We start from the raw sequence: 17918 nt of genomic DNA, 5'->3' as shown, positions 1-17918 counted from the left end.
ATTCTAACTTTGACTACTTCTATAGAAATAATTGCTGCTGCTTTTAAATATGAAGGAAGAATTCGTCTACATTATAATGTACATAGTGGAATTTCAAAGAATTTTTAAACTATTGCAGCCTTGAAAAAAAAAAATTATACCATCTGTAAGCAGAACTGCACTACCTCACAGATATTGTAAACATGAGGCTTGTGAAGTGCTGAGATATTAAACGTGAAGCCCTGTGGTTAAGACAGACAGTGCAATAAATATGCTTTTGTATGCCTTCCCTGCAGAAGAGGAAAATAATGGAGATACTGTAAAGAGTTCAAGTTACCAAACAAAAGGCACAGAACACAAGTAATTTTGTATTCTTTTCCTTCTGCTAGCTTTGAACAAGAAAGGTTATTACAAAGTAGATAGGCAGCAGTGTAATTTCTAAAGCCACACTATTGTTTTCCAGAATTTCCACCTACAGACAGCTCTAGAGTGGCTGACAGTGGGAGTGGGGGGAGGGAGGAAACCAACCAGCACATACACTTATTAGTGATATAATATCAGGTACTACAGATCTGCTGAAAGAGGCTTTCCAATTTATGGTAGCATCTTGGACATGCCATCCATCCTTCAGCTCTCTGTGACTTGGTTTAATTGCATGACAAAGGGATACATGTGTGAAATTTATTGTGTATGTTTTAAAGTGCTTTGAGATCAATGAGTTGTAATAAATAAAGTGTGAAGAATTAAAATACTCTAAAAGGACTGTAATTATTTTGTTCATATGGATAAGAACCTTCACCACCACCATAATCTACCCCCTTCCAAAATAACTTAAACTCAGAATTCTTCAGAAAGCACAAATCCTTTTCAGATAGGCTAAAAATATTCAATACTTCCTGAAACAAAAGAGAGGGGTTTACTTGGTGTTTCAAAGAATTTGTCTCCACATGTGCTTGTCATCTCCCTTCAGAGAACCTATACAAGATATAGTGGAAACAGTGTTGAGGGTGATGAAAATGCCAGAGTATCTGTCAGTGGATCACCTTATGACAGCAAGTGATAAGCCTCCTTATGCTGAAGTGATGAATGTGCCCAAATGTGGACGCTATCCTTGTGCGAGAGAGCTGAAAAACACAAATATGAACAACTAGACATGAGGACATGCCTCTGGGGAGACCCCACTAGTTTTTGTAGTACTTGACTAATTCTAGAAAGTGACACATTTTTACCATACAGAAAGATAAGTGTGCTTATCAGTACAGCACCATCGCTCAGAAGAGCAGTAGCTGGGATGAGGAAAACATCAATCATATCTAAGTATCAAATGTAACCTTTTGTGTATGTTCTCCTTTCAAATGATCTTTCATTTTCTGTACCTTTAAAGTTTTCATAATACGTTTCAAGTGTTCTATAATTGAGTAGTAATATAAAAGCATGCTGCAATAGGCTTATTCAAACAGAAATTGCATATGTTGTGCTGGTTACCAAAGTACAAATGACTTCTCTTCAAGAAAGAAAGTATGGGGCGGCTGTCTGTGGTCACAAACAAAACACAGTATGTAAGTAGGGTATGATTTACAAGGTGTAAAGGTCTATTGCAAGAAAACATGTTTCCATAGAAAACTAGAAATGTATAGGGGAGGAAATCTGTTTTTGATATATAGCAAAAGGGGCTGCGTATAGTGTTGGGAAATATGAAAGTAAATTTCTCAAGCTGAGTCAAGAACCCATATTATATTTGTTTTCAAAATGTTTTTTAAAGCTTTAATAGCCTTAAATACTAATTTTATTACGCTATTTTACACATTGAATTATATATCAAAATTACTCAACAAATTTAATGACAGCTAATATGATAAAGGAAATGCCTACCAGTTCAATTCCCACAAGAATAAATATTAATATATTAGAAATGGATGCAAAAATCTATATTACAAATAGATATAAATAAATTCATCTGTATTTCTTTGAGCAAGATGTTAAAGAAGGGAGCAATCCATATTATTGACCTGACTTTAATAATTTTTTGCTTTAGATTAGCCTAGTAAACCCAAGAATCTCAGCAACCATTCACAATAAATGTTCTAACTTTTGACTAAATATTCTGATCAATAACTTCTTATATACTAAACAAACAAACCCACCATCTCCAGTAGGCTGGTCTCAAAACGTAACAAGCATTTTCTCAGTTTCTAATAAATGAGTATGGTAGTATTGACTGGTTGGTCATTAACATGTTTGAACAGACAAAGCTTATTCTTTGTTTACTGCTGCATCTTAACTCCACACAAAACGACTACAGCAAGCAGCAGGGTAGGGTTATCTATGCCAGGAAATGGCCAATGTTGAGAGAGCACCCCTGCAGGATTTTCTCTACCCTCTTGAGTGGATGGAGCAGAAAACAAGGCTCTGTTTTCAGCTAATTTAGGACAAAGCTAAACGGAAAAAGAAAGAGAAGGATTAGACTGAGATTGTGTCTGCACTGGTAGGTGAACACAATGGGTTTCTTTCAGGGTAAAGCCACAAAGCAGGCATCTGGCTCATTGGTGCTGGTGCCCATTTTCAGTTTCACTGTCAGGATACAGGCTATTTGTGTTTCCAGCTAGTGCAGGAGCAGCATGAGAAAACAAGAGGGCAGCTGTGGGAACAGAAAAGGTGCATGTCTTGTCTCCAGGGTTAGCGAAGGGGAGGCCGTGGAAGAAAGGATGACAAAGCTTCTCTGATCACAGAGGGCCAGGACAATATCTGATTCAGATTCTCATTTCTCAATTTGTGCCAATGGTCATCGAACAGCTGCCAAACAAAACACCTTCATCATGTTAGTACACAAATCATGACAGAGATCCTGATCTTCACTTAGCTGGGCTTGTTTCCTAGAGACTCTCCATCAGATAACCTTTATGGACCAAAGAGAAAAGGTCTTTTTCCTAAAATTATTTTGACTATATGCACCCCTGAATGAACAGCACAGGCTTGTAGCCTTACCAGCTATGTCTTTTTTCATCCCATGCTTAATCTGGAGTTCAGGTTAGAAACTTGCCACGTCTTTAGGGGGAGCAGGTATCAGGGAAATTACTGCCTCATGAATTAACACCCTCAGCTAGGACTCTGTCCAGACTTTACAATTGGCCTATCAGAAACAGAACTACCCAAGCAGGACCAAAGTGATCTCCTTTTGTGCATAGACCTGAAGGGCTATTTTGTGCAAATCTGACCCCAAGAGCAGGCAAAGAGCACAGGTGGGCTTTGTTTTGCCCCATCCAGCCTGGGGCTACTTTTTCGGCTCACTGCACATCACAGACAGCTCAGAGGGCTCCAAGTATGAAAAGTCACTGTGGAGAGACTGAAAAAGAGATGCCAAGGGAACTTTTTGGAAAAAGAAACGAAACTAAAAATAAGTTCAACAGTTTGGCCGCCATTCTTCCCTTGTCACTCCTAGTAGAGTCCCTGAACTCTCTACAGCTTCCCTAGTCATTCTCTGCACTCAGGGAGACAAGTTTCTCATCTGCTTGAACTAGATTTTTCACCTTCTTGATACTGATACACACCAGCTGCTCAGTCTCTGCTCTCGTATGCACTGAAAGCAATTAATCAAAAGTAAAAACTTAGAAATCACTTCCCCTTTTTTGCTCATTATTAAAAAAATGTCTCTGGCTGAGAATGACTATGGACACTTTCAGCTTGAAAAGTAATCGTCTCACAAAGTTATAAGCCAGTTCTGAACCTGACCTTTCAAATTGGAAAGCTATACAACATTAACCAGGTTTCATGCTGGGTCCCCTGAATATTTCAAAGACATTTCTTTCAGTCTAGCCCATTCTTCTACCAGTCTGTGCTATGGTAAGTTTGGCTTCACATTTCTTTGATCCATGAGGCAAATACTTTACATAGTTTAAAAATAGACCCATGAAGCTTCAGCTATAATCTTTAGCTCTGAAAGGAAAGTGAGTTAATAACCAATGTAACAGTAGTGTATTCCTTGTGATGCTCTTATTGGAACAAATTCATTCCCACTGTAACTCCACTGACACTAATGGAGCTACCAGCTGAGATGAATTTGTCACATTTTTGTAAAGCATTTTAGAATTTGATGTCATAATTCTCTAAAGACACACTAGGAATGATGTCTTTGCCATTCTTGGTGTGCATTTCTGCACATGCCAATTTCACCAACTTCTTGTATTCCTTACATTTATTTTCACACCATCTCCCCATGCTCTGTGAGAATCTCCTGAAGAGAAGATATGGTGCATCAAATATTTTTTGAAAATAACTATGCTGAGCTAATTATAACTCTGTTCCTATTTTTCATACATGAAGGTGAATTCAGCAGAGACTGAAGAATGAAACTTGTTTCAGAGATACCATGAAAAACTGTCCATTTTCAAAATGGATATTTTGAAATCTCATTGCTCAAAAAGGACTCATGGCACAGGCTGGAACGAGATGTTATTTTTTGAAATGGCTGTTGCTTGGACATTGCTAAAACACTGATGACATGAAATGAAGCAATTGACTTGGGATCAGAACACGTAACTGAAGCAGGTTACAAAATTTTCTACAACTTTTCTTTGTTAGAAAGTGGCAATTTCCTGGAACTGAGTACATGCACAGAAAAATGGTTAGTTTTAATATCTTTTAGAAAACCTTCCACATTCTTCCAATAACTCCAATTTTGTGATCTTAAATTCACCTTCTGGATTTTAACTTTGATTTAAATATGGCACTTTTATCAGAACTAAGCAAACAATTCGAAGTCAAACTGAATGCTATTTTGTGTCTTAGGATTTAACTTTTTGTTTATTTCTGCTTTTTAAGACCAATTTTGGAATGGAGAAAAATTGAATCTAAATACTTAAATAAGATGAGGAAACTACTTCTATTTTTTTTTTTTTGTACATATATTCTAGGTTTTTTATACTATTTAGTGTTTAAACTTACATCTTTTTTCCATCTATTTTTAGAAGCCGCAGTTTTTTCTTAACTTTCTAACTGTGGTTCCCATCACATGATTGTGGTTGTAACATACAGAATGCCTTCTCAAAAAAACCATGAAGGTCAGTAGCATTTGAAGTGCCATTTAGTGCATATTTTATTTGATTTATTTTTTATTAATTAGACTATTTGATTTGTACCTGTAAAAACTACTTTGAAGACATAGTGTTCCTGCTGAATCACTAAATAATGATTTAGACTAGTAGGAATATCTCAATTTTAGACTCAGAGGATTGCATGGTAGTTCTTTTTAGCAGCATGGCTGAATACAGGCTATATATTTCACATACTGCAGGACTGGAGCAAATATTTTCTGACACTATCCAATAAATCATGTTTTCTTCAACACCAAATAATAGAACTGTACAGTACATTTTATCTGCAGCAGCAACAAACAATTCATCATCTCTGACCTTTCCATAATGACAACAATCTGAAAAATAGAGACTAATTTAAATTCTTATATAATGTTTAAAATTTAAAGACTAAATCACCTTTATACTAGGTCCCTTCACACTGCTCTAGCAATAGAAATCGTTCTTAAATTCAACACAAATGCATTTTTTTTGTCCTCTTCAAGCTCCTACAAATTAACAGAGCAGAGGTTTCTCTGAGGCCTTGGACCTAAATGCATCTCAGGCAGATGTACCCAAGCTGATTTTCAAATGATATGGTAATACCAATTTTCCAATGGTAACAAGTACAGTGCAGCCTGTGGAACCTTGGGTTTGTACTTTATAGCTGTGTACGCTGTTTCATTCACACATCTGTGACATAAAAAAATCCCTACATTGGTACTGGACTCCTTTCATCTGCTCACAATATGATCCATATGTTGCTTTCTTTATTCGTGGAAAGGGGTTGACTTTCAGTTGACAGACTAGCCAGCATAGTAAACTGTTGCATATCTGAAAAAAAATCTTGCCGTGTACAAATTCATTTCCCAGTCTTCTTATGTTATACAGCCATGGGACTCGTTACTATTTACACAGGCAAAGGAACTGAAACTTCAAATTTGGGATGTAGAAATAATTTAACTATGTAAAAATAGTAAATCTCTTCATTCTCCACCACCTCTCGAAACAAACGTGAGCAACCAGAGGTATCAATCAAAATGAAAAAATACCCTTCACTGCCAGTCCGTCCTGATGCACATCACCTCCAGCATTTTGGAAAATTTGGGTTTGAAATGCACATTGAAGATGGCTGTCTTAAGCTGTACAGATTTGGGATCTTTCACCTCCAAAGGTTTAGCTGTTTCCAAAGAAGTCCCACCACAATCCTTTTGTCATCAACTGGCCTCATCTTTGTTTTTTTTTTAAAAAGTCTTCATCCTGAAAACCAGATAAGCTTCATGCTCTTGTGGAAACTGCTGGAAGACCCACAGAAACTTATCCTGAAGGATGTTTTGCAATCTTCTAGTTTTATAAACACTTGTCTTCCAACCAGGACAGATGAGGCAATGTATATCAGGATCTCCATAGCTAAACACATATTCAGGATTAACAGCTGTTAAAACATGGGTCTGGAAACATTTAAGTTAATTCTGATCCTCAAAAAATTGCATGTTCAATACTGAAGTGGAACGCTGATGACTGCTCTACCCCTCACTGTAATGACAGCCAGTGTGGCATCTTGCCCTACACCTTCTTTCACCCCCTGAAAGACCCAGAAATGTGCAAGTGAGCAATCTGTCCCATTTAAAACAGATTTGAAACTATTTTATGCTTTAGCTTGCTCTGAGGTCAAATGAGATGATTCCTACCCTTAAAACAAAAAGAAATACTTCTGGCAGCCTAAATACTTTAATATTTTTCATACATCTTTTTAAGTTATCACTTAAGGATATTTTATGGATGTTCTTTATAGATGGCTAATCATGTGACACCATCTCGATTAGCTCAAATTCTTTCAAGTACTCTACGCAAATAATACTCCAAATGCATCTAATACCTGCAGTTTTTTCTCTAATGAAATCTCTATTGCCATTATGCTTCATTATAGTATGTGTCCTTGTGCAAAAGTTAGCTTCTTTGCCTGCTATAGAAATTACCCCAGATACTAAAGCCAAATATTTAATTGTCTTTATTGTTGCAAGAAAACTAAGATCAAACCCACAGTTGTTCAGAGAGCTTCTTTGCTGCAAAGAACATTTCATTAAAAAAGAGATAAAAAAAAAAATCCTTGATTATTGTATCTGCAAAATTATTTGGAACGTATACTGTATAATTAAGACTGATTATCAGCTTAAATTTCTTGGTTTTGTTTTTTGAGAATACTGTTTTCTGTGGACATGAGGTTGCTGAAACTGTACACTAGTGAGGGAACAAAATAAAACAGATGGTGCATTAATAATGGAAGTATTAGAAAAAGGATACTCTTCCAGATTTTAATGTATTCATTAATACATTTTAGACAATTTAATTGCTTCCTGAAACACTAATTGAAAGAGTTTCATTTGCAAAAACCTAGTCCTGGTAATATAAAGTAGGCACAGCGCCACTAACTGTTTGAATTCTCTAATAAGGTAATGAATAGAAGGGTTTGTTTTTTTTTAATGTATGTATGTTTGTGGTTTTTTAATGAAAACTTTACAAAGGCATACAAAACATCAGGAAAAGAAAGATTTACAAAAGAAAGCCAGGTTTAAAAAGCACTGGATGTTTAGGAAATATGAAGAGCATTTCTATTTTTTCAAAAATCAGCTCATGTCAAGTGACTGTGAGTTGGATTTATGAGAGCAGGAGTTTAATGCAGTATAGTATTTTCAACATTATACATTCTTATACTTGGCACATTTAGTAATCCAAGCAGAGGGTACTTTCAAAATATTTTCTTCTGACGGTGTCTACTTCAATTTTTTCAGTGTCTCTTCTAAATATGGATGATGGATGCTAGGTGGGGGCAAGTTTTACCCTATTTTGAGCCCTTCACCTGTTGCTTGTTGGAAAATTTGAGTCAAACATTACTGTGATCATTCTCTCATCCATCTCCAGGAGACTGGAGATGAAGAACAGACAGAAAGGAAGAAGAACACAAACAAAATAAATGCACTGAAAAAAACCCTGCAGTCTGTCAAAGAGAATACATAAAGAACAACAAAAAAGCAGAGAAACCAGAAAAAGATCAATAATAAAGAGAAAAAAAAATACAAACACAAGAACACACTGTTTCTAGAGCAGCAGCTTTTTGAAGTCTTCCAGAGATGGGCAAAGTCCAAAATGACACAGAAGATGATATAAAGTAGCTCCTCTTAGGGAATGTTTTGGCAGCTGTCCATTAGAAGTGCAATTCCCACTCATTTTAATTTCCAGTTACCAAGGATCCATGGCTATTGGGATATCACCTGTGTATTTTGAAAGAAGATGGATAATTCTTTATAAGTTTCACCTCTATCAGTAAGTGGAGGATAAGCACACACTCAGGACATGGTGAGACATGCTGTATAGGTCATACCTGAGTTGGACTGAGATGGTGTGATCTGATCATCACTCTACCTTACCTGGGGATTACTAGTCCCTTAGACCTGCTGTGAAAATATTCTCCCAACCTACTTACATCAAAATGATAGGAAACAGCAATCATTGCTGATATTAAAGTCACTGGGTTTTTCACTTTTATTGTTTTGAGGAGTAGCCACACATGAATTTTTTTCTAGCAGATTTGATGGGTGATTATCTTTCTTTGCTGAAGATGTAAGGGAGCAGTGAAAACAAGATAAGAATGCTTTTCTCTTATCTTGACTCATCTACACTCAAAGAGCACATCTATATGCAGCCTCATGCTTCACTGGACCCTGCCCACTCATTGATTGTGTATTAGTATACATTATAACATTGGTTAGCAGTGTGATTTTTTCTAATTATGCAGTTATAAAGGAATGGCTTCCTTTGTGGATGTCATTATATCAGTGTGAAAGTGCCTTATACTAAAACAGGTGGCAGAGCTAGATGAACACATCACAAAGCATTACCTGCTAGGATGTATCTGTTGTTTCTTCTCTCAAATATCATGATATATTTGTGGAAAGTTTAGATAAAGTTTTTTGCTTAATCAAGCAACCTCTTACACCCTAAATATTCATATACATATGATCATAAATTAATGAGGTTTGTATATATGATGTCAAGATTCCATACATCAAATTTCTTTTTCTCCTAGAGTGGAACTTAAAATGAACATATAAAATTATTTGTGAAAAGAAAAATATTCAAAAATATTTTGGAAACAACAAATAAGAAAATGCTTTTTATGCATTGCTGGAAAAATGGAGCATTTTTTGTTTCTAAAATTGAATGGCCCTGGTGTACTGTATGATTTCTAGCCTTCAAAGTGGAAGACTCCCTTTTTTTTCTTTTCAGTTTGTCAAAAGCCAGAAACAGGTTTGTTCTGTGCATCAACTGAATTAGTACATACAGAAAATCTAAGCTAGACCTGGAAGACAATGAGCACATGACACATCTAAATTACAGCACTCACAAAGTCCCTGCTCAAATAGAAACTGCTTGATATCAGATGATTGAGTAAAAAAAAATCAATCACACAAAAAGAACCACACCTCAATAAAGGCAATACCCCAAAATACTAGAAATTATGTTGACTTGTTGACTTAAATAATGAAAATATATTGTAAGAAAATCTGGCATTCGTCCCTCCTCCTTAAAAAAAAAAAAAAAAAAAAAAGGAATAATTGTGAAGAATACTTTTTCCACTGAACAACATATTAACAGAAAAACAATGACCCATTTTAAGAGATTTAGCCTGATGCCACTTTGAAATATCCCTGAGGTCTACAAAAAATTAAACACACAAATCTAGTTCCACTTTTTCATTCAGAATGCATTTTTTTTTCCAGATTTGCTTTCATCTACCAGAATTATCATATGAAAATAAACAAAGGTAAAGAGACTGAGTCAACAAAACCTGCACCACAGTTTAATTGCCCACCATAGGCTACAAAATTACTGGCAACTTTAATATTTCATATCTGATTTCATTTATATAGAAGCTAAGGTCTTATCTACCTCATCTAGAAGAAATTATGAAGCTAATGCAAAAACATGTCTGTGCCCTCCAGAACATTAGTAGCAGCTTGTTTTATGAATCATCACTGTCCTTTGTAAATTACAGAGGAAGAAATAATAGTCTGTTTGACAAATTTGGCATTTTAAATCATAGTAAAGAAATATAAGACTTCAACTGTGAACACTTCTTTTTCCATTGCTTCCTTAGGGATATTTGCTTGAGTTGCATCTGCATTAAAGTCAAGTTGTTTCACCAGAAAATTAAAGTAATAGTTTGTTCATGCTGTCCCAGAGTTATCTCCATGCATGCTTCAATAAATAGCTAAACTATTTTTTTTTTTAACTGCTTGATTGCATTTTGTTTTTTGACAGATCACTGCAGAGTTAGGAATCTGGACTGTCTCCAACAGCCACATTTCATCTCAATAATCCAAATCCCAAGTAAAGGCCTCTCTTGGTTACCTAATTTATAGGTATACTCCTTGGCGTCTGACTAAATGGCAAGTCTGATGTTTATGTGAAATACTTTAAACCAGACAAATAATAAAGTGTGTTTTGTTTAGCTCTTAAACTGAGAAGATGAAATGTGTTTGCTGATAAAAGTTCAAATAACACGTGGAAATTGTCTACTCGTTGCTAGATAAGTGGTAAGAGATGAGGAGACCTCTGAGGTTGGCTGCAGAAATGTGGAAGTAATATACTGCTTGCCTAACATTGTGTTAGATAATGAGTAGAGGAACAGATGAGTAAGAGCAAAAAGTTGCCCGCAAAAATAATGCATCCACATGGTTAAGGATACTGAATTATGTATCTGTGGTAGATATGGTGGATGGAAGGTATGTTTTCCCATCTCTGGAAGTGTTCAAAGCCAGTCTATATAGGGCTTTGAGTAACCTGGTCTAGTGAAAGGTGCCCCTGTCCATGGCAGGGGGGATTGTAAGTAGATAATCTTTAAGATCCCTTCCAAACCAAACGATTCTATGATTCTATGATTCATTATGGAAGAAAGTCTAAGTGCACTGTAAATGAGAGCAGAAGATAGTGGTAAGCTAAAACAAAATGGAATAGTTTGAAATAATGTTTCATGACATTTCAAATGGAAAGAAAGAGAAAGGCTATTTTAGCATTTCCTAGCACTGTAAGGTTGAGCAGTATAATTCCTGATTGCTACTACTGAACTTCAGGTACTAAAGCTAGGCCACTACAAGCGTGAAAAGATAGGAAAAACTTTCAAGAAATGACAAAGTTGAGGGTACAATGGAAAATGCTCAAACTTTAAACTGCAGAAAGTACTGCAATTGACAATGTAGTGTGTATATCTTCAAATGTATTTATAATAAAACTAAAGGAAAATGAGGAAATAAGGTCAACAAAAATGTTTCAGATAATAGCGCTAGTCTCAAGAAAATTCATTATATTACATGTGGGTTACTTAGTCTGTGACTCCTGTATGAAGTCTGTCAGTGCTATCCATATCTTTACTATTGTAACCTGGATTACTGTAACATACTCTATTTGACTATTTTGAGTCTTTTTAGTGGTGCAGAAAATGTATCCCTCTGGGCTGAAAACTTGAGATACTTGTCTCTGATGGGAAGAATCAGCTTTCTTTGAATTCCTGACTGTTCACATTTGCGTTATCTCTCATACAACAGGACTTTAAATGGCATTTTGCAAAAGTTACATATGGAAAGTTGTGAATTAACAGAACTAGCAATAAAAAAAACCCTTAAAATAATGAAACATGAGTTGATGATTTTGGTTAACCCCAGCTGGCAGCTAAGCTCCACACAGCCACTTTCTCACTCCATCACCCAGTGTTAATATCCCTGAGTCATCAACACTGCTTTGGTCACAAATCCAAAACATAACACCAGACAAGCTGCTATGAAGAAAATTAGCTCCATCCTGGCCAGACCTGATGGAGTTGAGCATAAACAGCTCACTTTCCTCGCACAGTCTCTGTGTATATTTGTCTGTCTCTAAGGGAGATACTGAGTTGCTGCCCTGAAAAAGATTATTATTTTGTGTTTTCAGTAAGATGAGACATTAGATTGGCTAAAATTAAAATTAGAGTTTAAAATATTAGAAAACAAAGAAATTGAAGAGATCTTTGTTTAACAGTCAATCAAAAGTTTCCTCTTTCTCACCCTCTGTTGAGATTTTGTCATTGTAATTAATAAATGAGAAATGACTGAGTGACATACAGTGTTTCAATTGCTTAGCCTTTTGAAGTGTTAATTGATCAATTTGGTTATTCACATTTCTTTTTGTTGTGAACCTAGTTGAGAAGAGGTAGAAAGTTTTGATAGCAGTTTTACTAATTCTTAAATTAAAATACTTTTATTCTAAAAAGGAAAAAAATTGACAGTGTTGATAACTTGAAAGATATTGACTTCATTTTTGGAGAAAAGGCAGTTGAGAATGAGGAAAGGCTTAATTCAGAAAACACTGTCTGGATTTAATGGCATTTTAAATTTTGTGGATAAAAAATGCTATGGATTTAGAAAGATCATATAAGTTGCAGCAGTAATCCAACGATGTGATATCTGGGACAATCCAGGATTTTGTCAAATATCTTCAGAAAAATCTTTTCTTGAGAATGTGAAACAGATTAAATTGTACTCTAAAGCTGATAGTCTTGTTCGGCTGATATCACATACACAGTATTTTCTCATTTGTGGGAACTCGTTTGTGGGCACCTCATTTAAATAGAACATAGTGATACAGTTGAAAACTGTCATATATAGAGATGTAGGCAACAATATAGGTAGGCAGCCAGTTCAGTGCAGGAAACCTCCACTGTCTTCTAGTTCACAACAGAGCAAAGTGACACAGATTATATCCAAGAGTATGGGCAAAAGACTCTTGAGATACAGCTCCCAGCGGGCTATGCAGAGTCACAGGTGATGATGTTTGATGCTGAATTGACTCAGAGCAAACATCCTAGCACAAAATAAAATAATTCATGTTGAATACTTTTCTTTGATGAGAATTTCTGTATTTCACCTTGTCATTGTCTTTCAAGCAAAAATGAACAAAAAGACTTCAGTCTTACAATGTAATTTTCTCCAGGAAAGGTATATTTTTACTTATCTATACCTGGATTTCTCTGTTAAAAGCCCCAGTTGTCAAACAAGTTGAATATTTACCTTATTCTTCTCCTTTGTCCTCTTTATTACAGTGAGGTTTTGCTACAAGTAGCAAAATAAAAATTATCATTGGACTCACTCTATAATATATTGTGCTTCATATAGATATCTGTTTATTGTTCTTATATATGTTCACTATATCATATATGATGATCAGTATTAAATTTTTCTCTATTTCAGGCATTATTAAAGTTCTCTGAACAGTGGGATGTTGTCCTGGTTTAGCAGTAGCAGTCATTTTTTCTACTTTTTAGTAGCTGGTGCAGTGCTGTGTAAACCTGACCCAAACTAGCCAAAGTGGTATTCCATACCACAGCACGTCATGCCCAGGAGGTAGAACTGAGAGTCCCCGGAAGGGCTAGCTCGCTGCGGGGTGGGGTCGAGGTATCAGTCAGTGAGGTGTTGTACTCTCTTCCCTTGTTATTTCCTTTATCATTATTATTATTGGTGGCAGCAGTAGTGATTTGTGTTATACCTTAGTTATTAAACTGTACTTATCTCAACCCGTGGGAATTGCATTCTTTTGATTCTCCTCCTCGTCCCTTCAGAAGTGGAGGGAAGAAAGGTGTGGGGGGAAGTAGACTGCGTGGTTCTAATTTACAGCCTGGGCTTAAACCATGACAGTTCTTTTTAGCGCCCAACATGGAGCACGAAGTGTTGAGATAACGACAGATCTGACCAAGGCACAATGCTGATTTGTTGGCTGTCAAAGTTGTTCTTTTTGATATCACAGTTTCTGTATGTCGTAGCTTACTTAGAGCTGGTATTTGCTGTGTTAGTGTTTATCAAGTGTGGGCCTTGGGCTAAGCTTCTAGTTTCACTGTACTTTATGATAATGGCTTGTAATATGGGCAGGCTCTGGCAGCAGGGCGGGATGGATGTGGCCGTGGACTTGTACCTGGCTGTCCTGCTGCTCTTCACTGTCCTGGCCCTCAGGTCTTCGTGAGGCTGCGGGGAGCTGATGGAGAGCGTCCCCGGGAGCCGGCAGCGGCCGAAGCGGCCTGGGAGAGTGTCCCCAAGGACCAAGCGGCAGCGGGAGCGTGGCCAGAGGCCGGCAGGGAGCGGCTGCCAGTGGAGGAAGTCAGGGCGGTCGAGGAGGGAAAGGAGGCGGCTGCTGAGCAGTGGGAGAAGGCGGCGGAGGAGCCGAGCCCCACGGCTGAGCCCAGCCCCACGGTGGCAGAGGGCATCCCCCGGCAGCAGCCCACCGAGCCCCATGAGCCCGATCCCCAGGAGGATGCAGGAGACCATGCAGCATTTCCTATCAAGGCAGAGGAAAAAGATCTGGACGCAGAAAAAAGGAAGGTGGTGGTGAGAGAGCCGGCAAGCACAGCAGGTACACCAGCCCCAGTGACAAGTACAGCAGCATCATTTGAGAGTTCTGAAGGTTTTGAATGGCCTTTGGGTACCCTTGCGACCTGCCTGCTGATTGTGATGGAGATCAGCATGCTGGCACACACACAGAGTGTGTTCTACCCACGACCATTTTGTCTGATCTCGAAAGTTAAGCAGAGTCAGGTTTGGGTCTTGTCTGGCCTTAGACGATGATATAGGGGGACCAAGAGGTTTTCCCCAAGGCTGGACAGTCATGAGTGTCACGGTGTGTGGGACAGTATGAGCGAGTATCTGGTCCACTGGGACCCTCCAGTGCTTTGGAAGCATCGGAGATGGAAGGCAGCTGTATGGAGTCCTCAACAACAAGTTGCAGAAGCTGCTGAAGGGGAGGGTGAATTATTTTCAGCCTGATGGGCCCGTGACACTTCAGGCCATCAGGGCAGAAATGCAACACAGAGATGGACTCATGATTGAGGGGTGGACTTAGCAATAGACACTATTGCCCAGGTTATTCACGAGTGTGAACACTGCACACAGCCTCTCCTGCCCTGAAAGACTGTTACAAGAGATGGAGCCCAACATCATGGACCGAATGGACTCAGCAGCTTTATAGGGATTAGTCCACGCACTAAGATAAGAGTGCACTGAGATGAGAGTGATGGTATTTTGAAAATGTGTGATCTGAGTGTGATGTGAATGGTATGGAATAAGGGGTGGATACTGTCCTGGTTTAGAAGTAGCAGTCATTTTTTCTCCTTCTTAGTAGCTGGTGCAGCGCTGTGGTTTTGACTTTCGGCCTCGGGACAGTACTGATAAAACCGATGTTTTCAGTTGCTGGTCAGAATGTTTAGTCTGACCAAGGACTTTGTGAGTCTCATGCTCTGCCAGAGAGGAGGGGAAGCTGGGAGGAAACAGAGACAGGACACCTGACCCAAACTAGCCAAAGAGGTATTCCATACCACAGCACGTCATGCCCAGGATGTAGAACTGAGAGTCCCCGGAAGGGCTAGCTCGCTGCGGGGTGGGGTCGAGGTATCGGTCGGTGAGGTGTTGTACTCTCTTCCCTTGTTATTTCCTTTATCATTATTATTATTGGTGGCAGCAGTAGTGATTTGTGTTATACCTTAGTTATTAAACTGTACTTATCTCAACCCGTGGGAATTGCATTCTTTTGATTCTCCTCCTCGTCCCTTCAGAAGTGGAGGGAAGAAAGGTGTGGGGGGAAGTAGACTGCGTGGTTCTAATTTACAGCCTGGGCTTAAACCACGACAGATGTCAGAACTGAGCAGTAGGTAAAGATACTAACACATTCTATATTCCTAGAGTCCATAGGGGTTTTCTCCTGATAAAGTATTGGTTATTGCAAGGAATATTGATATGAGCAGTACTCTTGCTCTCACCTTTTCATTTTGTGTCATTGAGTGTGTGTCATTTGTACTGCTTTGATCTTTTTCTTAATGCCCTGGAATTATCTAAAAGTTGTTGAGATATGTTTTTAGTGCTGGTTCTTGGACCTTGAGACTCCAAGACCTATCTTATTTCAGACTGCTTCTTCACTACAGCTTCTCATCTCTCTTTTTACAGTAGCAGTCCATAAACAGTAGATTAGTTTAGCGATATACCTGTGAGCTGGCTGAAGTTGGGTGGGAATATGAGTGTACATGTCTGTAAGGGACTGACTCCAATGATCTAGGTGATTTCTTCCAGTCCCAGGCTTCAGTTTCTTAAGGCAGCATTCTAGCCCTTTATTTCATGATATCAACTTTTAAGGAGACTTAACTTCTTTATATTATTCTTTCACCTCTTGCAATCAGCTTATCAACAGCAAAATTAAATGTTACTCTTCAGCAGCTGTTGCCCCTGTTTGTTCCATGCTACATTATGTAGTAGGAGCATATGTTCCTAGGAAAGTTTTCTTTGAAAAGCAGCTAATAATTTTACAAATGGCAATTAACAATACTTTTCTTTTTTTTTTTTTTTCCTTTTACTTTTGCCTTTATTCTGGAACTAACAGTGCCCTGAGTTCAGCTTAAACCACAACAAGCAGAAAAACAAAAAGCTCTTCCGGAGGAAGGTCTTTTCAAATAGACGACTGGAGCCTACAACATGAGTGCAGCATTTAATTTGAATTTTAGCACTGAGAATATTCTCTGCTATATCTTAAGTGTCCTGTTTGGAGCCATTCAGGCTCATGCATATAGGTGGACAACATCAGCGTTGGAAGTTGAGGAGTGGGGTTTTTTTCTCCCTCTGCTTATTTTCTGCTACTCAGAGCTAGTTCTACCTGTTGTCTACAGTTCTCAAATAATCTAAAATTAGATTGTTTCCGGAAAGACATTTTAAATATTCTTACCATACTAAAGTCTCCTCAGTACACAGATGAAACCAGAAGTTGCTTACAATAAACTTTTTTTCTTTTTCTGAAGTATAATCAATTTTGAAGACAGACTTGTACATCATTTAAAACAAAACAAGACAAAAGCCCAAATACAAGCCACCTGGACACCTGCCACTTAATTAAGAAGCAGATTTTATTCTAACAATCCGTTGTGTGACAATTTCTATGTCTGTTAAATAAATCATGCAACACAGTTTACAGGGGACTTTATTAATGCTGCACTAGTTGAGGTTGTTTTCTGCCTTGATAGTTCAGTAACATTCACTTTTAAAAGAAAGTAACAATGAAACTTGACAAAGCAATAATAAACGCAAATTTTAAAAAACCTGTTTTTCATAAGCATTCTCTTTACTGACTGAAAGAGACTTTTAACTTTTAGTGTCATGGATTAATATTGGAGCTGAAGTATTTGCTTTAAGATGGAGTAACAAATTATGAATTTGTGGCCTCATTTAACATTGTGATAGCCCTGGCTGAAGCATTCCCTTAGGAAATGTCGGTTTTTATCTATGCATACAGAGCAATAAAAATATACACCCTGGTGTTCCCAATATTTTTTATAATATGGAAGCTGTGTGGCATAATTTATAAATTGCTATCTAATATCACAAAGCTGTTTTTAAAATTACTACATTGAAAATAATTAAGAGAAGCTGTAAGGCATTCACTTTCTAACTACAGATGAATAAGCAATCAGCAACTAGAAATTAGAAAACCCTGAAAAGAACCAAACCAAACCAAGCATCTGAAATTGTAAGAAAACAAAAAGTTTGAAATTTTTTTTGAAATTGCAAGAAAAAAAAAAGCAAACAGTAAGATCAATAGCCAGACCATGTCTGCCTGATCTTAGCTATTATTCTGTTAATCAGGGCTCAGCTCCAAAAGATGCTGATTTTCCTGGCCTTGATTCAGCTAATCTGAGACACAGGCATAACTACAAACAAGAGAATAATCCTCCTGAGTATAACTGAATTAAACACTTGCTTAATATCAAACTTCATAGGACAAATCCAGAAGTATATATATACCTACACTTTG

This window comes from Psittacula echo, assembly GCF_963264785.1.
Source record: "Psittacula echo genome assembly, chromosome: 4".
In the NCBI taxonomy this organism is placed as follows: Eukaryota; Metazoa; Chordata; class Aves; order Psittaciformes; family Psittacidae; genus Psittacula; species Psittacula echo.
The sequence above is the reverse complement of the archived record's forward strand: the minus strand, read 5'-3'. Positions refer to the sequence as shown.